Source organism: Neolamprologus brichardi, unplaced genomic scaffold, assembly GCF_056152115.1.
Source record: "Neolamprologus brichardi isolate AB-2024 unplaced genomic scaffold, ASM5615211v1 NODE_ptg000036l+_length_2141236_cov_1, whole genome shotgun sequence".
In the NCBI taxonomy this organism is placed as follows: domain Eukaryota; kingdom Metazoa; phylum Chordata; class Actinopteri; order Cichliformes; family Cichlidae; genus Neolamprologus; species Neolamprologus brichardi.
Genome location: NW_028270138.1, coordinates 1,262,845 through 1,289,764, shown reverse-complemented (window position 1 = coordinate 1,289,764; position 26,920 = coordinate 1,262,845). Strand labels below are relative to the sequence as shown.

The following is a 26,920-nucleotide window of genomic DNA, read 5'->3' as shown; positions in this document are numbered from 1 at the left end:
AGAAAGAAGAAAAAACCCAAACGGGGCCGCCTGGCCACCCTTTATACGGGTGTCCGCTCCCCAGGCTCCGAAAGCCTTGCCGGCCCTTGTGATTGGGTGGCACCGCCCACCAGGCGTGTGAAAGAAAGAAGAAAAAACCCGGTCCGGGCCGCCTGGCCACCCTTTATACGGGTGTCCGCTCCTCTGGCTCCGAAAGCCTTCTCTTCCCTTGTGATCGGGTGGCACCGCCAACCGGGCGTGTGAAAGAAATAAGAAAAAACCCGGTCCGGTCCGCCTGGCCACCCTTTATACGGGTGTCCGCTCCTCTGGCTCCGAAAGCCTTGCCGGCCCTTGTGATTGGGTGGCACCGCCCACCAGGCGTGTGAAAGAAAGAAGAAAAAACCCGGTCCGGGCCGCCTGGCCACCCTTTATACGGGTGTCCGCTCCTCTGGCTCCGAAAGCCTTCTCTTCCCTTGTGATCGGGTGGCACCGCCAACCGGGCGTGTGAAAGAAATAAGAAAAAACCCGGTCCGGTCCGCCTGGCCACCCTTTATACGGGTGTCCGCTCCTCTTGCTCCGAAAGCCGTTCCAGCCCTTGTGATCGGGTGGCACCGCCCACCAGGCGTGTGAAAGAAAGAAGAAAAAACCCCGTCCGGGCCGCCTGGCCACCCTTTATACGGGTGTCCGCTCCTCTGGCTCCGAAAGCCTTGCCAGCCCTTGTGATCGGGTGGCATCGCCCACCAGGCGTGTGAAAGAAAGAAGAAAAAACCCGGCCGGGCCGCCTGGCCACCCTTTATACGGGTGTCCGCTCCTCTGACTCCGAAAGCCTTGCCAGCCCTTGTGATCGGGTGGCACCGCCCACCAGGCGTGTGAAAGAAAGAAGACAAAACCCGGACCGGGCCGCCTGGCCACCCTTTATACGGGTGTCCGCTCCTCTTGCTCCGAAAGCCTTGCCAGCCCTTGTGATCGGGTGGCACCGCCCACCAGGCGTGTGAAATGAAGAAGAAAAAACCCAGACCGGGCCCCCTGGCCACCCTTTATATGGGTGTCCGCTCCTCTGGCTCCGAAAGCCTTGCTGGCCCTTGTGATCGGGTGGCACCGCCCACCAGGCGTGTGAAAGAAAGAAGAAAAAACCCAGACTAGGCCGCCTGGCCACCCTTTGTAGGGGTGTCCGCTCCTCTGGCTCCGAAAGCCTTGCCAGCCCTTGTGATCGGGTGGCACTGCCCACCAGGCGTGTGAAAGAAAGAAGAAAAAACCCGGACCGGGCCGCCTGGCCACCCTTTATACGGGTTTCCGCTCCTCTGGCTCCGAAAGCCTTGCCAGCCCTTGTGATCGGGTGGCACCGCCCACCAGGCGTGTGAAATGAAGAAGAAAAAACCCGGACCGGGCCGCCTGGCCACCCTTTATATGGGTGTCCGCTCCCCAGGCTCCGAAAGCCTTGCCGGCCCTTGTGATCAGGTGGCACCGCCCACCAGGCGTGTGAAAGAAAGAAGAAAAAACCCGGTCCGGGCCGCCTGGCCACCCTTTATACGGGTGTCCGCTCCTCTGGCTCCGAAAGCCTTGCTGGCCCTTGTGATCGGGTGGCACCGCCCACCAGGCGTGTGAAAGAAAGAAGAAAAAACCCGGACCGGACCGCCTGGCCACCCTTTATACGGGTGTCCGCTCCTCTGGCTCCGAAAGCCTTGCCGGCCCTTGTGATCGGGTTGCACCGCCAACCAGGCGTGTGAAAGAAAGAAGAAAAATCCCGGACCGGGCCGCCTGGCCACCCTTTATACGGGTGTCCGCTCCCCAGGCTCCGAAAGCCTTACCGGCCCTTGTGATCGGGTGGCATTGCCCACCAGGCGTGTGAAAGAAAGAAGAAAAAACCCAGACCAGGCCGCCTGGCCACCCTTTGTAGGGGTGTCCGCTCCTCTGGCTCCGAAAGCCTTGCCAGCCCTTGTGATCGGGTGGCACCGCCCACCAGGCGTGTGAAATGAAGAAGAAAAAACCCGGACCGGGCCGCCTGGCCACCCTTTATACGGGTGTCCGCTCCTCTTGCTCCGAAAGCCTTGCCAGCCCTTGTGATCGGGTGGCACCGCCCACCAGGCGTGTGAAATGAAGAAGAAAAAACCCGGACCGGGCCGCCTGGCCACCCTTTATATGGGTGTCCGCTCCCCAGGCTCCGAAAGCCTTGCCAGCCCTTGTGATCGGGTGGCACCGCCCACCAGGCGTGTGAAAGAAAGAAGAAAAAACCCGGACCGGGCCGCCTGGCCACCCTTTGTAGGGGTGTCCGCTCCTCTTGCTCCGAAAGCCTTGCCAGCCCTTGTGATCGGGTGGCACCGCCCACCAGGCGTGTGAAATGAAGAAGAAAAAACCCGGACCGGGCCGCCTGGCCACCCTTTATATGGGTGTCCGCTCCCCAGGCTCCGAAAGCCTTGCCAGCCCTTGTGATCGGGTGGCACCGCCCACCAGGCGTGTGAAAGAAAGAAGAAAAAACCCGGACCGGGCCGCCTGGCCACCCTTTGTAGGGGTGTCCGCTCCTCTGGCTCCGAAAGCCTTGCCAGCCCTTGTGATCGGGTGGCACCGCCCACCAGGCGTGTGAAAGAAAGAAGAAAAATCCCGGACCGGGCCGCCTGGCCACCCTTTCTACGGGTTTCCGCTCCTCTGGCTCCGAAAGCCTTGCCAGCCCTTGTGATCGGGTGGCACCGCCCACCAGACATGTGAAAGAAAGAAGAAAAATCCCGGACCGGGCCGCCTGGCCACCCTTTATACGGGTGTCCGCTCGTCTGGCTCCGAAAGACTTGCCAGCCCTTGTGATCGGGTGGAACCGCCCACCAGGCGTGTGAAAGAAAGAAGAAAAAACCCGAACGGGGCCGCCTGGCCACCCTTTATACGGGTGTCCGCTCCCCAGGCTCCGAAAGCCTTGCCGGCCCTTGTGATCGGGTGGCACCGCCCACCAGGCGTGTGAAAGAAAGAAGAAAAAACCCAGTCCGGGCCGCCTGGCCACCCTTTATACGGGTGTCCGCTCCTCTGGCTCCGAAAGCCTTGCTGGCCCTTGTGATCGGGTGGCACCGCCCACCAGGCGTGTGAAAGAAAGAAGAAAAAACCCGGACCGGACCGCCTGGCCACCCTTTATACGGGTGTCCGCTCCTCTGGCTCCGAAAGCCTTGCCGGCCCTTGTGATCGGGTTGCACCGCCAACCAGGCGTGTGAAAGAAAGAAGAAAAATCCCGGACCGGGCCGCCTGGCCACCCTTTATACGGGTGTCCGCTCCCCAGGCTCCGAAAGCCTTGCTGGCCCTTGTGATCGGGTGGCATTGCCCACCATGCGTGTGAAAGAAAGAAGAAAAAACCCGGACCGGGCCGCCTGGCCACCCTTTATACGGGTGTCCGCTCCTCTGGCTCCGAAAGCCTTGCCAGCCCTTGTGATCGGGTGGCACCGCCCACCAGGCGTGTGAAAGAAAGAAGACAAAACCCGGACCGGGCCGCCTGGCCACCCTTTATACGGGTGTCCGCTCCTCTTGCTCCGAAAGCCTTGCCAGCCCTTGTGATCGGGTGGCACCGCCCACCAGGCGTGTGAAATGAAGAAGAAAAAACCCGGACCGGGCCCCCTGGCCACCCTTTATACGGGTTTCCGCTCCTCTGGCTCCGAAAGCCTTGCCAGCCCTTGTGATCGGGTGGCACCGCCCACCAGACGTGTGAAAGAAAGAAGAAAAATCCCGGAAAGGGCCGCCTGGCCACCCTTTATATGGGTGTCCGCTCGTCTGGCTCCGAAAGACTTGCCAGCCCTTGTGATCGGGTGGAACCGCCCACCAGGCGTGTGAAAGAAAGAAGAAAAAACCCGAACGGGGCCGCCTGGCCACCCTTTATACGGGTGTCCGCTCCCCAGGCTCCGAAAGCCTTGCCAGCCCTTGTGATCGGGTGGAACCGCCCACCAGGCGTGTGAAAGAAAGAAGAAAAAACCCGAACGGGGCCGCCTGGCCACCCTTTATACGGGTGTCCGCTCCCCAGGCTCCGAAAGCCTTGCCGGCCCTTGTGATTGGGTGGCACCGCCCACCAGGCGTGTGAAAGAAAGAAGAAAAAACCCGGTCCGGGCCGCCTGGCCACCCTTTATACGGGTGTCCGCTCCTCTGGCTCCGAAAGCCTTCTCTTCCCTTGTGATCGGGTGGCACCGCCAACCGGGCGTGTGAAAGAAATAAGAAAAAACCCGGTCCGGTCCGCCTGGCCACCCTTTATACGGGTGTCCGCTCCTCTGGCTCCGAAAGCCGTTCCAGCCCTTGTGATCGGGTGGCACCGCCCACCAGGCGTGTGAAAGAAAGAAGAAAAAACCCCGTCCGGGCCGCCTGGCCACCCTTTATACGGGTGTCCGCTCCTCTGGCTCCGAAAGCCTTGCCAGCCCTTGTGATCGGGTGGCATCGCCCACCAGGCGTGTGAAAGAAAGAAGAAAAAACCCGGTCCGGGCCGCCTGGCCACCCTTTATACGGGTGTCCGCTCCTCTGGCTCCGAAAGCCTTCTCTTCCCTTGTGATCGGGTGGCACCGCCAACCGGGCGTGTGAAAGAAATAAGAAAAAACCCGGTCCGGTCCGCCTGGCCACCCTTTATACGGGTGTCCGCTCCTCTTGCTCCGAAAGCCGTTCCAGCCCTTGTGATCGGGTGGCACCGCCCACCAGGCGTGTGAAAGAAAGAAGAAAAAACCCCGTCCGGGCCGCCTGGCCACCCTTTATACGGGTGTCCGCTCCTCTGGCTCCGAAAGCCTTGCCAGCCCTTGTGATCGGGTGGCATCGCCCACCAGGCGTGTGAAAGAAAGAAGAAAAAACCCGGCCGGGCCGCCTGGCCACCCTTTATACGGGTGTCCGCTCCTCTGACTCCGAAAGCCTTGCCAGCCCTTGTGATCGGGTGGCACCGACCACCAGGAGTGTGAAAGAAAGAAGAAAAATCCCGGACCGGGCCGCCTGGCAGCCCTTTGTAGGGGTGTCCGCTCCTCTGGCTCCGAAAGCCTTGCCAGCCCTTGTGATTGGGTGGCACCGCCCACCAGGCGTGTGAAAGAAACAAGAAAAAACCCGGTCTGGTCCGCCTGGCCACCCTTTGTAGGGGTGTCCGCTTCTCTGGCTCCGAAAGCCTTGTCTTCCCTTGTGATCGGGTGGCACCGCCAACCGGGCGTGTGAAAGAAATAAGAAAAAACCCGGTCCGGTCCGCCTGGCCACCCTTTATACGGGTGTCCGCTCCTCTTGCTCCGAAAGCCGTTCCAGCCCTTGTGATCGGGTGGCACCGCCCACCAGGCGTGTGAAAGAAAGAAGAAAAAACCCCGTCCGGGCCGCCTGGCCACCCTTTATACGGGTGTCCGCTCCTCTGGCTCCGAAAGCCTTGCCAGCCCTTGTGATCGGGTGGCATCGCCCACCAGGCGTGTGAAAGAAAGAAGAAAAAACCCGGCCGGGCCGCCTGGCCACCCTTTATACGGGTGTCCGCTCCTCTGACTCCGAAAGCCTTGCCAGCCCTTGTGATCGGGTGGCACCGCCCACCAGGCGTGTGAAAGAAAGAAGACAAAACCCGGACCGGGCCGCCTGGCCACCCTTTATACGGGTGTCCGCTCCTCTTGCTCCGAAAGCCTTGCCAGCCCTTGTGATCGGGTGGCACCGCCCACCAGGCGTGTGAAATGAAGAAGAAAAAACCCGGACCGGGCCCCCTGGCCACCCTTTATATGGGTGTCCGCTCCTCTGGCTCCGAAAGCCTTGCTGGCCCTTGTGATCGGGTGGCACCGCCCACCAGGCGTGTGAAAGAAAGAAGAAAAAACCCAGACTAGGCCGCCTGGCCACCCTTTGTAGGGGTGTCCGCTCCTCTGGCTCCGAAAGCCTTGCCAGCCCTTGTGATCGGGTGGCACTGCCCACCAGGCGTGTGAAAGAAAGAAGAAAAAACCCGGACCGGGCCGCCTGGCCACCCTTTATACGGGTTTCCGCTCCTCTGGCTCCGAAAGCCTTGCCAGCCCTTGTGATCGGGTGGCACCGCCCACCAGGCGTGTGAAATGAAGAAGAAAAAACCCGGACCGGGCCGCCTGGCCACCCTTTATATGGGTGTCCGCTCCCCAGGCTCCGAAAGCCTTGCCGGCCCTTGTGATCAGGTGGCACCGCCCACCAGGCGTGTGAAAGAAAGAAGAAAAAACCCGGTCCGGGCCGCCTGGCCACCCTTTATACGGGTGTCCGCTCCTCTGGCTCCGAAAGCCTTGCTGGCCCTTGTGATCGGGTGGCACCGCCCACCAGGCGTGTGAAAGAAAGAAGAAAAAACCCGGACCGGACCGCCTGGCCACCCTTTATACGGGTGTCCGCTCCTCTGGCTCCGAAAGCCTTGCCGGCCCTTGTGATCGGGTTGCACCGCCAACCAGGCGTGTGAAAGAAAGAAGAAAAATCCCGGACCGGGCCGCCTGGCCACCCTTTATACGGGTGTCCGCTCCCCAGGCTCCGAAAGCCTTACCGGCCCTTGTGATCGGGTGGCATTGCCCACCAGGCGTGTGAAAGAAAGAAGAAAAAACCCAGACCAGGCCGCCTGGCCACCCTTTGTAGGGGTGTCCGCTCCTCTGGCTCCGAAAGCCTTGCCAGCCCTTGTGATCGGGTGGCACCGCCCACCAGGCGTGTGAAATGAAGAAGAAAAAACCCGGACCGGGCCGCCTGGCCACCCTTTATACGGGTGTCCGCTCCTCTTGCTCCGAAAGCCTTGCCAGCCCTTGTGATCGGGTGGCACCGCCCACCAGGCGTGTGAAATGAAGAAGAAAAAACCCGGACCGGGCCGCCTGGCCACCCTTTATATGGGTGTCCGCTCCCCAGGCTCCGAAAGCCTTGCCAGCCCTTGTGATCGGGTGGCACCGCCCACCAGGCGTGTGAAAGAAAGAAGAAAAAACCCGGACCGGGCCGCCTGGCCACCCTTTGTAGGGGTGTCCGCTCCTCTTGCTCCGAAAGCCTTGCCAGCCCTTGTGATCGGGTGGCACCGCCCACCAGGCGTGTGAAATGAAGAAGAAAAAACCCGGACCGGGCCGCCTGGCCACCCTTTATATGGGTGTCCGCTCCCCAGGCTCCGAAAGCCTTGCCAGCCCTTGTGATCGGGTGGCACCGCCCACCAGGCGTGTGAAAGAAAGAAGAAAAAACCCGGACCGGGCCGCCTGGCCACCCTTTGTAGGGGTGTCCGCTCCTCTGGCTCCGAAAGCCTTGCCAGCCCTTGTGATCGGGTGGCACCGCCCACCAGGCGTGTGAAAGAAAGAAGAAAAATCCCGGACCGGGCCGCCTGGCCACCCTTTCTACGGGTTTCCGCTCCTCTGGCTCCGAAAGCCTTGCCAGCCCTTGTGATCGGGTGGCACCGCCCACCAGACATGTGAAAGAAAGAAGAAAAATCCCGGACCGGGCCGCCTGGCCACCCTTTATACGGGTGTCCGCTCGTCTGGCTCCGAAAGACTTGCCAGCCCTTGTGATCGGGTGGAACCGCCCACCAGGCGTGTGAAAGAAAGAAGAAAAAACCCGAACGGGGCCGCCTGGCCACCCTTTATACGGGTGTCCGCTCCCCAGGCTCCGAAAGCCTTGCCGGCCCTTGTGATCGGGTGGCACCGCCCACCAGGCGTGTGAAAGAAAGAAGAAAAAACCCAGTCCGGGCCGCCTGGCCACCCTTTATACGGGTGTCCGCTCCTCTGGCTCCGAAAGCCTTGCTGGCCCTTGTGATCGGGTGGCACCGCCCACCAGGCGTGTGAAAGAAAGAAGAAAAAACCCGGACCGGACCGCCTGGCCACCCTTTATACGGGTGTCCGCTCCTCTGGCTCCGAAAGCCTTGCCGGCCCTTGTGATCGGGTTGCACCGCCAACCAGGCGTGTGAAAGAAAGAAGAAAAATCCCGGACCGGGCCGCCTGGCCACCCTTTATACGGGTGTCCGCTCCCCAGGCTCCGAAAGCCTTGCTGGCCCTTGTGATCGGGTGGCATTGCCCACCATGCGTGTGAAAGAAAGAAGAAAAAACCCGGACCGGGCCGCCTGGCCACCCTTTATACGGGTGTCCGCTCCTCTGGCTCCGAAAGCCTTGCCAGCCCTTGTGATCGGGTGGCACCGCCCACCAGGCGTGTGAAAGAAAGAAGACAAAACCCGGACCGGGCCGCCTGGCCACCCTTTATACGGGTGTCCGCTCCTCTTGCTCCGAAAGCCTTGCCAGCCCTTGTGATCGGGTGGCACCGCCCACCAGGCGTGTGAAATGGAGAAGAAAAAACCCGGACCGGGCCCCCTGGCCACCCTTTATACGGGTTTCCGCTCCTCTGGCTCCGAAAGCCTTGCCAGCCCTTGTGATCGGGTGGCACCGCCCACCAGACGTGTGAAAGAAAGAAGAAAAATCCCGGAAAGGGCCGCCTGGCCACCCTTTATATGGGTGTCCGCTCGTCTGGCTCCGAAAGACTTGCCAGCCCTTGTGATCGGGTGGAACCGCCCACCAGGCGTGTGAAAGAAAGAAGAAAAAACCCGAACGGGGCCGCCTGGCCACCCTTTATACGGGTGTCCGCTCCCCAGGCTCCGAAAGCCTTGCCAGCCCTTGTGATCGGGTGGAACCGCCCACCAGGCGTGTGAAAGAAAGAAGAAAAAACCCGAACGGGGCCGCCTGGCCACCCTTTATACGGGTGTCCGCTCCCCAGGCTCCGAAAGCCTTGCCGGCCCTTGTGATTGGGTGGCACCGCCCACCAGGCGTGTGAAAGAAAGAAGAAAAAACCCGGTCCGGGCCGCCTGGCCACCCTTTATACGGGTGTCCGCTCCTCTGGCTCCGAAAGCCTTCTCTTCCCTTGTGATCGGGTGGCACCGCCAACCGGGCGTGTGAAAGAAATAAGAAAAAACCCGGTCCGGTCCGCCTGGCCACCCTTTATACGGGTGTCCGCTCCTCTGGCTCCGAAAGCCGTTCCAGCCCTTGTGATCGGGTGGCACCGCCCACCAGGCGTGTGAAAGAAAGAAGAAAAAACCCCGTCCGGGCCGCCTGGCCACCCTTTATACGGGTGTCCGCTCCTCTGGCTCCGAAAGCCTTGCCAGCCCTTGTGATCGGGTGGCATCGCCCACCAGGCGTGTGAAAGAAAGAAGAAAAAACCCGGTCCGGGCCGCCTGGCCACCCTTTATACGGGTGTCCGCTCCTCTGGCTCCGAAAGCCTTCTCTTCCCTTGTGATCGGGTGGCACCGCCAACCGGGCGTGTGAAAGAAATAAGAAAAAACCCGGTCCGGTCCGCCTGGCCACCCTTTATACGGGTGTCCGCTCCTCTTGCTCCGAAAGCCGTTCCAGCCCTTGTGATCGGGTGGCACCGCCCACCAGGCGTGTGAAAGAAAGAAGAAAAAACCCCGTCCGGGCCGCCTGGCCACCCTTTATACGGGTGTCCGCTCCTCTGGCTCCGAAAGCCTTGCCAGCCCTTGTGATCGGGTGGCATCGCCCACCAGGCGTGTGAAAGAAAGAAGAAAAAACCCGGCCGGGCCGCCTGGCCACCCTTTATACGGGTGTCCGCTCCTCTGACTCCGAAAGCCTTGCCAGCCCTTGTGATCGGGTGGCACCGACCACCAGGAGTGTGAAAGAAAGAAGAAAAATCCCGGACCGGGCCGCCTGGCAGCCCTTTGTAGGGGTGTCCGCTCCTCTGGCTCCGAAAGCCTTGCCAGCCCTTGTGATTGGGTGGCACCGCCCACCAGGCGTGTGAAAGAAACAAGAAAAAACCCGGTCTGGTCCGCCTGGCCACCCTTTGTAGGGGTGTCCGCTTCTCTGGCTCCGAAAGCCTTGTCTTCCCTTGTGATCGGGTGGCACCGCCAACCAGGCGTGTGAAAGAAATAAGAAAAAACCCGGTCCGGTCCGCCTGGCCACCCTTTATACGGGTGTCCGCTCCCCAGGCTCCGAAAGCCTTGCCAGCCCTTGTGATCGGGTGGCACCGCCCACCAGGCATGTGAAAGAAAGAAGAAAAAACCCGGTCCGGGCCGCCTGGCCACCCTTTATAAGGGTGTCCGCTCCTCTGGCTCCAAAAGGCTTGCCAGCCCTTGTGATCGGGTGGCACCGCCCACCAGGCGTGTGAAAGAAAGAAGAAAAAACCCGGTCCGGGCCGCCTGGCCACCCTTTATACGGGTGTCCGCTCCTCTGGTTCCGAAAGCCTTGCCAGCCCTTGTGATCGGGTGGCACCGCCCACCAGGCGTGTGAAAGAAAGAAGAAAAAACCCGGTCCGGGCCGCCTTGCCACCCTTTATACGGGTGTCCGCTCCTCTGGCTCCGAAAGGCTTGCCAGCCCTTGTGATCGGGTGGCACCGCCCACCAGGCGTGTGAAACAAAGAAGAAAAAACCCGGTCCGGGCCGCCTGGCCACCCTTTATACGGGTGTCCGCTCCTCTGGTTCCGAAAGCCTTGCCAGCCCTTGTGATCGGGTGGCACCGCCCACCAGGCGTGTGAAAGAAAGAAGAAAAAACCGGGCCGGGCAGCCTGGCCACCCTTTATACGAGTGTCCGCTCCTCTGGCTCCGAAAGCCTTGCTAGCCCTTGTGATCGGGTGGCACCGCCCACCAGGCGTGTGAAAGAAAGAAGAAAAAACCCGGACCGGGCCGCCTGGCCACCCTTTATACGGGTGTCCGCTCCCCAGCAGTGTTGGTCAAGTTACTTGAAAAAAGTAATCAGTAATTAATTACTGATTACTTCCCCAAAAAAGTAATCCCGTTACTTTACTGATTACTTATTTTCAAAAGTAATTAATTACTTAGTTTCTTAGTTACTTAGTTACTTTTTAAAAACATGATTTACAACCTGAATAGGCGATAAAGCGATAGATCTTTCAGCCCAATTCTACTTTTTCTACATAATCCATCATACAAAATGTAATCAAATGGAAAAGTCTCTTTTTAAAACTTGTTTTGTTAGTTTTAATCTTTTAACTTTATGCATGAAGCAAAATTTTAATTATATGCACCATTCTGTGACTGGAAGAAATTAGTTTAACATTTAAACCTATTTTCTGCACATTCCAGCACATACATACATACACACACACACACACACACACACACACATATATCTATATATATATATATATATATATATATATATATATATATATATATATATATATATACATACATATATATATATATATACATATACATATATATACATGTGTGTGTTTACACTCACTCTTTCAGATGCAAGTAAAACACAGCAGAAAATAAATAAAGTCAAGACTAGCGGTCCTTTTGCTCTATTTTCACCTGTAAAGCAGGAGTAGGGTAGGCGGAGGGTTATCCTGGTGCAGGTGTGCCGCAGCGGTCAGTGGAAGGATACGGCAGTTTCTCTGTGAGTTTCCCATTACGTCGTAGCGCACTCGGTGCTTGCTTGGAAGTTTAGGGGGTTTTTTTTCGCTGTAGAAAGAAGTTTTCTTCCCACGCACAACGGACACTAATGTTTTTGTCACTTTTTACGGAATCAAACTCAAAATAAGGTCAGTACGTCCACGCTTTAAACGCTGCACGCTCATACTCTCTCCCGCACTCGATATATGATCCATTGTTGATCTGCACACAGCTGTTGTCACACACGTAGCACTCGCTTATGTCACTGTCATGAGACATTCTCGCAAGAAAATCACGGTTTTAGTAACGCAGTAACGCAGCGTTCCTACGGGAAAGTAACGGTAATCTAATTACCGTTTTTGCAATAGTAATCCCTTACTTTACTCGTTACTTGAAAAAAGTAATCGGATTACAGTAACGCGTTACAAGTAACGCGTTACTGCCCATCTCTGCTCCCCAGGCTCCGAAAGCCTTGCCAGCCCTTGTGATCGGGTGGCACCGCCCACCAGGCGTGTGAAAGAAAGAAGAAAAAACCCGGACCGGGCCGCCTGGCCACCCTTTATACGGGTTTCCGCTCCCCAGGCTCCGAAAGCCTCGCCAGCCCTTGTGATCGGGTGGCACCGCCCACCAGGCGTGTGAAAGAAAGAAGAAAAAACCCGGACCGGGCCGCCTGGCCACCCTTTATACGGGTGTCCACTCCCCAGGCTCCGAAAGCCTTGCCAGCCCTTGTGATCGGGTGGCACCGCCCACCAGGCGTGTGAAAGAAAGAAGAAAAAACCCGGACCGGGCCGCCTAGCCACCCTTAGTAGGGGTGTCCGCTCCTCTGGCTCCGAAAGCCTTGCCAGCCCTTGTGATCGGGTGGCACCGCCCACCAGGCGTGTAAAAGAAGGAAGAAAAGACCCGGACCGGGCCGCCTGGCCACCCTTTATACGGGTGTCCGCTCGTCTGGCTCCGAAAGCCTTGCCAGCCCTTGTGATCGGGTGGCACCGCCCACCAGGCATGTGAAAGAAGGAAGAAAAGACCCGGACCGTCTGGCCACCCTTTATACGGGTGTCTGCTCGTCTGGCTCCGAAAGACTTGTCTTCCCTTGTGATCGGGTGGCTCCGCCCACCAGGCGTGTGAAAGAAAGAAGAAAAAACCCGGACCGGGCCGCCGGGCCACCCTTTATACGGGTGTCCGCTCCTCTGGCTTCGAAAGCCTTGCCAGCCCTCTTGATCGGGTGGCAACGCCCACCAGGCGTGTAAAAGAAAGAAGAAAAACCCGGTCCGGGCCGCCTGGCCACCCTTTATACGGGTGTCCGCTCCTCTGGCTCCGAAAGCCTTGCCAGCCCTTGTGATCGGGTGGCACCGCCCACCAGGCGTGTGAAAGAAAGAAAAAAAACCCGGTCCGGGCCGCCTGGCCACCCTTTATACGGGTGTCCGCTCCTCTGGCTCCGAAAGCCTTGCCAGCACTTGTGATTGGGTGGCACCGCCCACCAGGCGTGTGAAAGAAAGAAGAAAAACCCGGTCCGGGCCGCCTGGCCACCCTTTATATGGGTGTCCGCTCCCCAGGCTCCGAACGCCTTGCCAGCCCTTGTTATCGGGTGGCCCCGCCCACCAGGCGTGTTAAAGAAAGAACAAAAAACCCGGTCCGGGCCGCCTGGCCACCCTTTATACGGGTGTCCGCTCCCCAGTCCTCACTGCCTTCCCCTTCTCAGAGAAACCCTCTACAAAAGAGTTGAGAAAGTCAAAACTTGTGAGTTCTGAATGTCCTGGTGAGTCTCCACCTTTTACAGGTGGGTGCAGCCTGCACTGTCTCGAGACAGACCATACCAGCTGCGCTACAGACACTTCAAACCTCATCTCAAGACAAAAACTGAAAGAACAACATAAAAAAAGAAGAAAACAAACCCTAGAAACATGCAGGGTTACAGGAGACGGCAGCCGTGTAGAGGTTGAGTCTGTGTGAGTCAGAAAAAAGAAAGAAAAGAAAGAAAGAAAGCTTTGGCATTTTAAAGCTGGGTCTTAGTCTGCCCAGGCTGCTCTACCATAGAAGAAGAAGAATGTAGACCTACAGTACCTTGAAAACCTTTCACACATTTTGTCACTTTACAACAACAAACGTTAATGGATTTTTCTTAGATCTTCTGTGACAGACCAACACAAAGTACCACATAACAGTAAAGTGAAAATGATACATGGTTTTCAGAATATTAAGCAAATAAAATGTGAAAAGTGTCATGTTGATTAGCATTCAGTTCCCTGTACTCTGATACCCCTAAACAAAATCCAGTGATATCAATTGCCTTTAGAAGTCAACCAAATTAGACAAGTTTACCTGTGTGTAATTTAGTCTCATTATAAATACAACTGCTCTGTGATGGCCTCAGTAGTTTGTTACAGAACATTAATGAACAAACAGCTTCATGAAAACCAAGGAACTCACCAGGCAGGACAGGGATAAAGTTGTAGATAAGTTTAAGGCAGGTTGACCAAAAGTCATAAAAAGTCCCATCTGCAGTTTGCCAGGAACCACGTATGGGACACCGCAAACATGTGGAAGAAGGTACTCTGATCAGACGAGACCAAAGTTAAACTTCTTGGCCTATATGAAAAGCGCTACATGTGGCGGGAAAAATAACACTGCTCATCACCCTGAACGTACCATCCCCACTGTGAAACATGGTGGTGGCAACATCATGCTGTGGGGATGTTTTCCTTCTACAGGGACAGAGAAGCTGGTCAGAGATGATGGGAAGATGGATGGAGCTAAATAGATGGAAATTCTAGAAGAAAACCTGTTGGAGGCTGCAAAGGACTTGAGCTTGGGATGTAGATTTACCTTCCAGCAAGACAATGACCCTAAATATACAGTTAGAGCTTCAATGGAATGCTTTAGATCAAAGAATATCCATGTGTTAGAAGGGTCAGTCAAAGTTCAGACCTAAATCCCAGTGAGCATCTGTGGCAAGAGTTGAACATTGCTGTTCAGAGACACTTTCCATCCAATCTGTCTGAGCTTGAGCTGTTTTACAATGAAGAATGGGCAAATATTTCAGTCTGTAGATGTGCTGGTAGAGACATACTCCAAAAGACTTGCAGGTGTAACTGTAGCAAAAGGTGGCTCTATGAAGAGCAGGGGGTGAATAGAAATGCATGCCACACTTTTCACACTTTAATTGCAAAACCTGTAAAATTTGAATTCTCTTTTTTGTCACTTCAGTGTTCTGTCACTTCAATGTCTCCCTCTTGTATCTTTGCTACACATTGGATATAATTTTTCTTACCACGATGATGCATGATCTTTACTCTCAAATCATTTTAATGGCTTCAGGAAGTTGCCCCTCTGCTCCAAATTACTGTCTAATAGGCAATTTGTTCTTTACTCTAGTTTGTTCCTTGATTGTAAAATCTGGTATTTTTGCAAATTTGGCTCAGGGGCACCTGAAAGCCAGGAGACAATTTATTGTATTGGCCACAAACAATGTAATGGAGGAAAATTTTTCCCATAAATATTAATAAAGATTTCTATCAGAGCAAAATATCTCTCTCTCTCTCTCTTAAGTATTTGCTCCTAACCACGTCCTAACCTAGCAGTCATATATAGCCTTTAATTAATCCTGCATTTTTTGTCAAAGACATTTGTCACAATTAAATTACCCGATTGCTTAAAACAGCAACATATGAACAGATTCACTGAGTAATCAGAAAAGTTTAGCGTGAATCTGGACATTAGATTTAAGCTTGAAGTTTTAACCTTATCAGATATCACTTGGTAGAAGCTCCTTACCGTTTGAAGAAATCTCTTCTCAATCAGCTGTCCTCTTTTGCCTGCATCTTTGTTTTTTTCCATCTGAGACTGACGTTATTCCATGTTAATTATTTTTTCTTCGTGAAAAACACAGCAGCTCATCTGATCCCGGGGTGCCAGGGCGTCGAGCTCCGGATCTCAACAGAAAAGTGCCAATAAAAGTTGCAGGCTGATCCAGGTATCAGTCTGACATAGGTTCTCCTCTGTGACGTCACAGTTGGAACACTGTTACGCCTCTGCGTAACCATGGTTACAGGGGACGCTTTGGAGCTCTGCTGCTCAGCAGCAAAAGATTTCAGGTTAAACTCTAAAACCAAATAAAATCAATATACTGTATATGTGTATAGTGTACCGCGTAAGCATTCGTTTTCTGGAAGAGGCTGTAAAACGGACAGTTAAAATGTGACCGATGGCAGCCATGCTGAGGTGAGTTGTTGAGGATATGTCGAGCTGTCGATCAGCACGGCTGTTTTTGTGCTGTTATTCACTGTTAGCCTGTTTTGCTGGCGTTACTGAAGTTGTTTTCAACTGGATGTCACATTGTTGAACTCTGATGATTAATGAATAAACTCTCGATGTGACGATGGTAGAATGTAATTGTAACCCTGTGTTAATTTAGTCGTTTGATACCGTTTAATATCCAGTCCATCTGTTTGGTGTTTTGTTTTTAACATGCCCTGGAATAATTTAAAGTTTTACAATGCCGGTGATTTACGACTCTTTCGCGCCAGTCAGCTGGGGAGTAAACTGTGGGGTTCTCAGAGGTAGCTCATGTGAGCCAGCAGTGACATCTGTACATGCAGTAGCCTTAAAATACTGATTATTTATTCTCCTGCTAGGTAAGAATTTGTGTTTTATACGTACATTGTTTCTTTCTATATGTTATCATTTGGTTATGTTATTTGTGGTTAATGATGATTGTTAGTGTGCTAATCGTGAATAAGCTAGTAAGCTTGAAAATTAGCAGCCATGTTAAGCGGATTTCGGTGATCAAGTTCGTGTCACTGTTTGGAATATAAACCCATATGGCTGGCACTACTTTCAAGATGTAAGCTAAAGGGGTGTGTTTTAAAAAGGTGCAAGAATGACCTAACTCAGTGAGCGATGTGTGTTCAGTGTACAGTAAGTTGTCATTTATGTTGTGCATTTGAACTAGCAGACTGTACTGTTGTTGTTTAGGGGCTATGAGCACACACGGGCTGTGTCCCAATCCAGCGACCGCGCGTACGGCGCGTAATACAAAGTAATACAGAAGCGCGGAAGTGAGAGGCTCGTGAAACGGGACGGCCCAGCTGTCGTCGCGCTGCTCAGGTTGCCTAGCAACCATGATACTAACCGCGAGAAACGTTTCATACAGCTGTGTTTGACAGAAATGAAGGAGAAAAATGTTTTGTTGTTCATTCATTTTTTATGACATCACTTTGATTAGTTGAGGCTGAGACCACAGGACTGTAAAACCTGGTTGTTGGGCTTCATTTCTGTACTGAACAGTCATTTAAGATTAGCTAGTAAATAACAATTAGCTGATGTTGTTCATGAGACTAAAGTCATCTCACTGTGGTAATGTAAATATAATATGGACAATATTATAGTTATTGTCAGATTATTATGATACATTACAGCAGTGAGCCTGAACTCTGTGTCAAACACTGAGCTTCAGTAAAGATTCAAGTTGCAGTTATTTATATTTCCTGTCACCTTAAATCTTCACTCAAAGACGAGTATCTTTGACAGTGTATATATAGATGTATTATATATATAAGAGACAAATATACTTGATATACCTTTATTAGTCCCACAAGGGGAAATTTCATAAGGCTGCCGACCTATTGCACGCAATGGCGGCGCCATCTTACCCTCCGACCATACATACATTACACAAACATCACATGGGGAAGACAGGTCAGAGAGGTATAACATGTAAAATGCACCACATGAGGAAAGAGAAGGAGAAAAAAATAACTCCCCCCAGACTGAGCTCCAACAGGGAGATCAGTTTGAGAACAGAAAAAAACACCTCTGCACATGAAAAACTCTTAATACACCAAAGAAACACATGACAAGTAACAGGGGGGGGGGGGTAAAGGGTGAGAGACAGCCGATTTAGACAATACATCCGGGCCTGCGTGCGCTGGTCTCCTTGATCCACTGTCAGCATCGGAGGGGAATAAGCGTCGAAGGAGTTTGGAAAGGGAGGGGGGATGAGTGTATATCAGTGTATATGTATTAGAGATGGCACGATACCACTTTTTTATGTCCGATACCGATACCGATATCATAAATTTGGATATCTGCCGATACCGATATGAATCCGATATAGTGTGTTTTTAATCAATAAAACTGTTTTTTAATATCTTGCTGCATTTTGTATAAGTTTATACTCAAGTTTAAATAAATAACAACACTAAAGCTATTCTGTTATACTTGTATGTAAAAAACACACTGCACCCAAAATATTTCATAGTTCAGCAAAACTAATCTAATAAAGTTAAACCTGCTCCATCCTTCCTATTCTGGTATTTTAAAGAGTACTTAGCAGAAATATTAAGCAACCTAACTAATAGGGTTGCAAACTCCCAGCAAAAAAAAAAAAAGGGAACCACCCTCCACCTCATGATGCTTAATCGATGTAATCAAATTTAATTTGATGCAGGGGGAAAATGCACAGAAATAAATTATTTTTCAAGAATAATTAAATAGATTCAACATCTTTCTTCAACAAAATTGCAGACTGCACAGATGGTACCTTCCCAAAGGAAAAAGTACTATAGCTTACTAGGGTATGTTAGACTTAACAGTTACTATATACAGTAATGGACTTATATATATATTTTACATCAGATTAAAACTTTGGGTCAGATAATTATTTATTAAAAGCTCGACATTTTAAATGAGAATAAGAAAGAAAAGTATGTCTTTGTGCCCCCTTTTCCCTGTTCATGCCCTATCGGCCCCCCTGGCTACACTTTGCTAGATCCACCCCTGCACAGTTACGTCAGCTGTAGAAAAAGATCCTGGTGTAGAAATAATATTAAATAAATTCTAACAACAGCTGATCAAGCTTAAACGTGCTGCTGTTGTTCAGCCGCTGGTTTCCTCTTTCTGGTGCAAAGTGGGCCAAAAACAAACAAGAGAGACGATCAGCTGATCATTGATCAGTTTCACGTTTGAAGTAGGAGCAGGAGAGAGAGAGAGAGAGAGAGAGAGAGAGAGAGAGAGAGGCAGTCGCTCCATATATCGGTTGTTAAGCTTAACGCTGGAATGCTTTACAAACATTCAGAGATGAACTTACACACTTGCTTTACTTCTCTCGGGGAAAACTTCCTTGTAGATAAAATGCTGGTTTGGTAGCACACAGCCGCTCTATCATGTGAACACACAGCTGCGACGTGCTACGGTTATGAGCCGAGTTACGCCGTGTAGCAAGTTTTGTGAGGTGCTTTTTTGATATTTAATGGATCGGATTACATTTTTTATTTCTTGCCGATATCCGATCCAGGAATTTGGGTCAGTATCGGACCGATACCGATACGTAATATCGGATCGGTCCATCTCTAATATGTATGTGTGTGCGTGTCCATAGTTCAGCTGAGACAGTGTCCTTCGCCCTGCCAGGCTAAGTAAACAGTCTTCCAGCCAACCCAGGTGGCCTTGCATGGAGTGGGAAGAACAGACTAAACACAGTCGTTATCAGGGTGTTGTTGTTCAGCTCCAGCCTTGCAGCTGGCGCCAAAGGGGTATCCGCATAAGTGATGGTGTTTTTACTTTAGTGCGAACAGCTCATATGAATTTCAAAGCAGTTTTACAGTCCAACACTGGTCTCTCAATCTCCCGTTGGAGAGCCGCGAGCTTCGCCATACTTGAGTTCTGTGATGTTGTCATTTCTTGTGCTCAAGGAGCCGATTTCTGAGAACTCACCACAAGACACTTTCTCTTACTACGGATGGAGGATGTTGTGGTTTTACAACCCGTGGACTGAGAAAGGACTCAATAAGTAATCTGTTCACATATTCCAGGGTTAAACACAAGTGAGTCTCAATCTGATATTAAGTGAAGTGTTGGTAACTGATGCCAACATTTTTCTTCTTTCTCCCTGTTTAAATCCCATCATATAAGGGAGCCTAATGTTATCCTGCTACAAACATATTCAGCCGGTGTTATTTAAGTTTCCTGTAAACTACACATGTGAAGCGCATGTGAGAGAGGCTGTGATGAAGTCCTGGAGTTTTTAACGATGTACGTGCTCCAGTCCACAAATGTGTATGATATGTTGGACACAGGTGGTAAAGTGCTGTCACACCCTGAATAAACTGTCCTCTGTTCTTTGGTAAGCTGACATATTTGTTACATGATCATGTGGTTTATCAGAGGGGAAGTGCCAGTTTTAGAATACTGGAGCCTAAGGTCAGGTTAATATTCAGCCGTAATATTAGCTTTTAACTAGGTCTTGTCAGTTAGCTGGTGTTGTGTCAAAAAGTCATATCTGCCATAAACTCATTTCTGGTATTTGTCAAAAACCAGTTGATCATATTTAAACTGCTATAGACAACTTTTTGGTCTCTAATGTAAAAGTAAACATAAATGAACCACAGAGGAAGTGACGTGACTTTGAGGACAGATGTGATCAGGTGGAAAGTGCAGAAAGCTGACTGATGTCCATCTGTGGCTGCATTAACTGTTGGCCTGTCCTGTATTAGGCATTCAGGGTTTTCTTTGATGGCCATTTAGCTGTTATGGCATGAACGTGCTCGGTGCATTATTATTGGCTTTTCTACAGCCTGATATTTGTTTAATAATTGATTGATACAGTGTATTAAATAAGTTGATAAATAAGATGTTAAAAACGTCATCATCATATCAAACATGATCGATTTGGGGGAGTTTGTTTGGCACATGCTGACTGCATTCTAATTGTAACCAGAACAGGAGGCGAGAGCAAAGAACAAGAGTGCAGCAGTTTGGTGAAAGGAACAGGAAAGATGAGGAAGAGGAGAGCATCCAAAAGACGAGCAAGAGGACAGTTTCAAAGGAGACATCACGGCACAATAAAAGCTGTAAGAGCAGAGATTCATTCATATCTTTACTGTTTCTTCTTTAGCTTTTACTCCTGCTGCTTACAGTAAATCAAATATATACAAACAAGAAGAACTCAAACTGCATTGTTGTTCAGTATAGTTCTGTGACTTCAACCTTTAGCTAACGTATAATGTTTGACATTTTATATAAATGTGACTGTAACATATAGTCAATAATATTAAAAAGGTGCTGTTACTGAGTGAAACAAAGATTTCAGGTGTGGATTTAGCCCCAGCGTTTTAAGATCCCAGCAGCGCTCGTATTTATGGCCACATTTTTCAAAGAGACGAGCTTTCTGGGTGCTGACTCAGAGGGACCACTTTAGTTCACTGAAGCTTTAATGCCAGTTTAAGACAATAAACTGGACACGTTTGAATCAAATTGATAATAACAGAGCGATGCTGGACATAAGCAGCTGTGTTAGTGTGACGCCCTGCAGATTTGAAGGAATAAACTTCTGTTCTTACTGAATCTGTAACATTGCCTTGATCTGCCTGCATCAGGGGTCGGCAACCTGCGGCTCTTTTGTCCTTATACTGCGGCTCCGCGTGGTTTGGGCAAATAAATTAGAAGTATTTAGCTGAAGTGTATTTTATTTGTGTTTAGTTCTTTTTTAACTTGTAGTTCTAAATTGGAAGATTATTGTGATTTTGAAATATAAAAATAAAATTATATCTTATTATTTTTCATCGCTCAAAATAAGCGTCACACTCGCAGAAGCCGGTATACCCGCCAAAACGCCGCATTTATCGAGACTTTCAGCCCCAGGTAGGCCAATTATGGATGTTCGGATCCACATTATGTCAGCAGCTCCACCGTGAACTATGTTAAAACAAACACGCTCGCGCCTCACAGACGACAGCTTACAGTCCTGTAAAGATGAAAGTGACTCGTACAGCCTGATCTGCAGACGCTGTGTGCAGAGGTTCAGGAGCAGAAGTCTTATTGTAAACATATCACGGCAGACCTGATGATGTTTGCATGAACACGCTTTTCAGCATCTCTTTATTGACCACTTTTCACACACGGTTGCTGTACGCACACAGCCGGCTGTAGCTTTGCAGCTCACAGCCCGACACACACCAACAACAACACAACAGCAGAGAGAGCGCAGACATTAAGTCGGTTTTTAGTTTTTAAAAGTCAGGTCAAGGCTCCAAAAGCCCAAAGGCTACATAAGGGGGGCGGCTCACAGCAGTTTTTGTTTGCTGGATCATTTTAGTTCAGCTTTCCTTTTGTTATATTTCTTTAAGAGTTCAAAATGTGTTAATTACATAATTAAAGTGTAATTTTCTCTGTAACTTCATGGATTTCATAAGCAGCACACCTTAGTTGTTCACACAAAGCATAAAGGTAAAAAACAATATAAACAGTGTTATCTTCATTTTAGATGTCACAAAGTATTTGTGGCTCCCAGTGTTTTCTTTTGCGTGGAAACTGGCTCCAAATGGCTCTTTGGGTGTTAAAGGTTGCTGACCCCTGGTCTACATCATTTTTTGAAATAGTTTGTGTTGTTAAATGAGTTTTGTGTCACTGTGCACTAGGGCTGGGCGATATGACCCAAAATTCATATCTCGATATTTTTTAGCTGAATGGCGATATAAGATATATATCTCGATATTTTTTTATAAAGCCACAAGGTAAGAACAAAAGGAGAGTTCTTAGTCAAAGCTGTGTCCCAGATGTCAACAAAGAGCCAGTATCTGATACTGTAGCTTCCACTCACTGTGACAGGATGGCTCGTAGGAGGTGATCACACTCTGCTTCATTGGGTTCCAGTTCAGATTAAGGGACAACACATGGAAAGAGAAACTGGGAACAAATGTTTGACAAATATTTACTGTTAGAAAACATTCAGTGAAAACATCGATTTTTCTGTTTGGCTTCAAATCTGAGTCTCCAAAAGCCAGTCAGACAGTAGAGTTGGTATAAACAGAGAGAGGAGATGAAGCTTCTTTTAGACAGAGGAAGGGAAAGATTTAGATTCACTTAAAAGGATAATTCTCTATTTTTAGCACTTTCCACTTTTGCTTTCTTGCCATTAAGCTCTAATTAGCTTTAATTTCACTTCAAATACACGAACACAGAAAAGTAAGAGTTAGATTCTGCCAAAGGTAAAAACTAAAATGCAGCATTGTGAAAGGTCCCTGCTCACTCACCCCTCTGTCTCTTCACTGCTGTATATGTGCTGGATTATTTGGACTACATTGCATTGTACAGTTAGACTATGATTGTATCTGTGGGGCTTAAAACAATGACATGTGTTCACTCACAGTGGATTCATTTTCACGTCTTTAGGGCTGGTCTGGAGACATTAACTGGCTCTAGGTGACAGAAAGCGCTGCAAGGACTGAGAAAAAACAGGATTAATCCCTTTTTGGTGCACGTTATGACAGCTGGGATTTGTGTATATTATGTGTTGAGGTTTTCTCTTTGTGACTGAGGTCCTTCCTGGCGGTGAGATTTGTATTGAGCGTGCAGTGCAGAGTGATCAGACACATATGTGCTGTTCCACAAACAGGATGTTTTTATTGTAGTCACTGCAGCAAGTGAGATCAGTGAGAATAAACCAGAGAGGTGGAAGGAAAAGATCAAACAACAGATCTTAAGTCCATGATACAATCTGAATGAGGAGAAAAGGCTCACTGTGTGGAAGGCTGAGATACTCTTCTGCAGACGAGCAGCAGAGACAGTTCAACAGGCCACAGAGTATTTTCCCAAAAGTCTCGGGGATCATGGAGATGCTTTCTGGCAGAACTGAGAGCAGCCTTTGTTCCTTTTGCTCAGCAGGGTTTCCATCTCACAGTGTGATTTAGCAGGTGGGGGAAGCTAAAATCAGCTGTAGTGGCTCTTTGTAGAAACTGAAATCAACAAGATGATAATCAGCAGGTATTTCATGAGCTGTCCTGGCTGATTTCCAGCCTCTACACTGACAGGACGCTGTTTACACCGTCTTTTTCTACATTTAAGCATCACCAGCTGAAATTCATATTCATCTCTGTTACTCTTGATGTAACAGACCACGAGCACCACAGCCATTGTGCGTCAGTCGCACACAGTTCTTTACTGTAAACTAACCTGATAATCCTGCACTAACCTGCAGAGGACTTTCATGTGCTCTTTAAGTAACACAGTTTGCTTTGCAGCGTGTTTCACAATATGAGAACATGAGGACTTCCATGTAAGCTTTCAGTTTCTATCAAATGCCACTGAGCAGTCCTTACCTTTAAATATAAGCTCTCCTCTTCCTGTCCTGTATTCTTTCTCCATCTCTGAGTGAAGTTATCTCAAACTCGTTTCTGTCCCTGTGAAATACAACAGCTGGACCTTTAGCTGCAACACACTGTGAGACAAACTGCACAACAACAGCTTGTGTGTTTGCTGTTGTTTGTTGGGCTGATAGAAACGTTGCAGTTGAAATGACCTGCACAACATGTTACTCCCTTTATGCTCGATCGTCTTCTGTAGGGCTCATTAGATGCTGAAGTACCGCGGCCACAACTTATGGACACCTGCAGTCGTTCCAGAGCTGTGCCAAAGAAACAAAACCACACAGCGGCCCACTTGGACCTGTTACTGTGGCACACGTCATCTCTTTGTATGTAACGTCCCCTGGTGATTATTTCAAAGAGGGCTGTACGCTCAGAGTGACAGAAACAATAACTCTCTGCAAATTTGTTGAACCAAAAGTAACAAGAAAATGTAAGAAGTCCAAAGTACAGTTATTTGTTTAAAATGTAATGAGGAAAAGTAAAAAGTACTCCAGTAAAGCACAGATACCTGAAAGTTCTACTTTAGTACAGTAGAGTACAAAGTATTTGTACTTTGTTACTTCCCCTTTGTGATGAACCTTAACTGAGGCGAGTGAGTCGTGCAGCTCTTTGTTCTGGGCTGTTTGCTGACCTCTTGGATGCGTCGTGGCTGGATGCCCGGCCGCTCCGAGGAAGGTTCACCTCTGTTCCATGTTTTCCATTTGTGGATAATGACTCTCTCTGTGGTTTGGTGGAGTCCCACAGCTTTAGACATGGCTTTATAACCCTGTCCACACTGACAGATCTCAATTCATTTGTTTCTGAATCTCTTAGGATGCTGGCATGATGTCTGGCTTTGGAGGATCTTCTGGTCTGTGACACAGTTAATTTATCTTAATAATAAACACTTTCATTTAGAAAGTGCATTTTGTTTTTACTTGTGTTGTTGTTGTTGTGTAATATTTAAATGTGATGATCTGAAACATTTAAGTGGGACACTTTTTCACACCACTGTATGTTATTTTATTTATTATATATTTCTTTCTTTTTGTGGAGCGATCGTGATCGGCCACCTAGACCAAAACTGCCAGGGCCGATCTCCTCCCAGCCCTGATTCCTCAGTCATTCTTGTGGGCTACATCTCTCAGACCATGAAGATTTAGACTCATTTTACATAGCGGGCCACATACAGCCCACTGTATGCCGGACCAGTGAAACTCCCCTTACTGTGTAAAGAAGTGACATATTTAACTCTACATGATAAAGAAAAAGCTGCTGTGACAAAGACAGAAATCTGTTGTTACGGCTCTTTGTGCTTAAATCGTAAGAAATAAATGTGTAAAATTACAGAAAAAAGCCCTGACAGCTCATTGCTCACACTGCAGTTTTTTCCTTTGGTTTTTTAAACTGTAGTCACAGAAATTTCTGTAGTAAAAACTTTTCTGTCATTTAATTGTCATTTGCTTGATGATTTTGTGTAGTGTTAAATATCAACACTTCACCGAGTTCCTTTGATTCCTCCGAGGCATCGATGGAAGACAAAACACTGCTCAGTAGACCATTTAACTCTTTATTACTTCTAGGAGGGAGATGCGTCCTGCACGACACGTTGATCTCAAAATGCTGCTGCGCCCCTGACAGTTTTATTACAGAAGCTCTCTCACTCTAGTCTAAACAGTGTGTCAGTAACTTTCCACCAGAGATGGTCCCGTCTTATCTACTTTTTCCCAGGCAAGCGTGAGTGAGAGTCTGCAGCGTTTGACTTCCAGGGACACTTGGTCTAAGGCCGTGTCCAGTTAATACTACACTATATGGTTATATGGCAGAATTGAGGCACTTCAAATCATTTAATCCCAACAGTAGCATGAATTACAATAAAGGAGGTTTTTATCACTAGGAAAGCTGTAAAACTTATCTCGGGGGCCAAATATAATTGTATGAAACAGTTGTGGTTTCGAGCCTGTTTCTACCCAATAAACCATCACACAGACCCACTGAAAGCTTCACACATGTCTCAGGTTATCTGTGTGCAGTTACCTGGAGCGTCAGAAGCTTGAAACGCTCCACTCTGTCTTCATCGCTGTGCTCTGCACACTGGTTGCTCACCGCATCATGTGCATGTTCTCAGGTGCTTTTGGCTTGAATTCATAGGATAGACACAGACAGGGTTCATGAATGCCTGTATCATAAAATAATGGAACGGGCAGAATACATATATTCTCAAAATCATTCATATATTTCCTGCTTTTCAGGAATGGAGGTGGTAATTAGCCTTTGGCGCAGTTTTTGACCCATAACCAATGATGAGCAGCTTACATCGGTGTAACCCAGTTCCTAAAATCATCTCAAACAAAACAGAAGAAAAATTAAAACATTTAATGTTCATTGTTCTGTTCTTACTATCCCTGTTAATGAAAGAGAAACAAGATCAAAATATTTATTTAAACATAGAAGGGACGCGGATTATATATGATATGCTCTGGTCAAACAAGGGTTAAGTTTTCTCAGAGGGTTGATGAGCTCTGATGACAGCCTATTGTTTTACTCCACTCCTCGCATGTCAGCCAATCGGTGAAGCTCTGGGCAGCTCTTGTCCCTCCTTAGTACCAGCTCCTAAGTTTTCAGTCTCTTGCTTCTACAGCCAAACAGAGCAGACGAACTAAAACTTTGTTATCGGTAAGCTGGAGAAATTAACATCTAACGAGTTAAAAAATACCATCTAAACTGATATTTTTTCACAAATTATAGTTTTGCACTTGTTGTCGTCAAGGGCAGAGCGAAACCGGAAGGTTTACTGAGCTGTGGCTTCACTTAACGCTGAGCATCCACTCGACGGCGGTAAGCTAAATGTGGCTAATCAGACACGTGATGTGCGGAGTGTGGGTACAGTTGTTGGATGTCTCTGAAACGCACTGTTGTTATGCTAGTTAGTTAATAATCTAAGTTATTAACATGTGAAAAGCTGTAAATGGTTAAAGCAGCTAAAAATAACTTCATGAGAGATAATTGTAAGCAGACTTTATCCCGCTTCCTGTTTAATTTTTGATGTCAATCAGTTGTTTTACTATACTCAGTATTGAATACTTGGAGGTAATTTTTAGTGTATTTCCGCTTGTACTAGTAGGCCTATGGTACAAGCAGGATTAAGCACGTCTATTTAATACTCCTATTTGAGTCCTTGTGTTTACAGGTTATTGAGATTGATTATTTGCACTTTGTTCAATTTCTGATAAGCATTTGCATATTATTCCATTTCTTAAAAGGGGTAATATACTTATTTATTTGTGATTATATATATATATATATATATATATATATGTACAGTGAGTATTTTGATGGATGTAATTAATGTTTACAATGAAAATGAATTATATGGTGACTATAATTCCTGAATGTTTAAAACCTTGTAGATAATCTTTAATGTTACTGCAGGTTACAAATAATTGAACCTTGATACTGTGAAATTTTGGATATTGATACTTTGAACTTTGAAACTTGATATTTTAATGTTGTACAACATGACTGAATTGAATTGATTGATGATTGAATTGAT

The 26,920-nt window shown here is 49.1% G+C and overlaps 1 protein-coding gene and 1 long non-coding RNA gene across 2 annotated transcripts in view; both read right to left on the bottom strand.

Annotated features, from left to right (window-relative positions):
- Positions 1 to 26,920, bottom strand: part of LOC148094548 (uncharacterized) — a 215,526-nt gene that overhangs the window by 93,258 nt on the left and 95,348 nt on the right. The gene's annotated exons all lie outside the window — the stretch shown is intronic.
- Positions 22,734 to 23,642, bottom strand: LOC148094551 (uncharacterized). The gene is made up of 3 exons (XR_015718479.1): positions 23,541 to 23,642; positions 23,341 to 23,421; positions 22,734 to 22,977 (listed from the first exon to the last, which is right to left on the bottom strand). It is a non-coding gene; the product is annotated as an uncharacterized LOC148094551 (long non-coding RNA).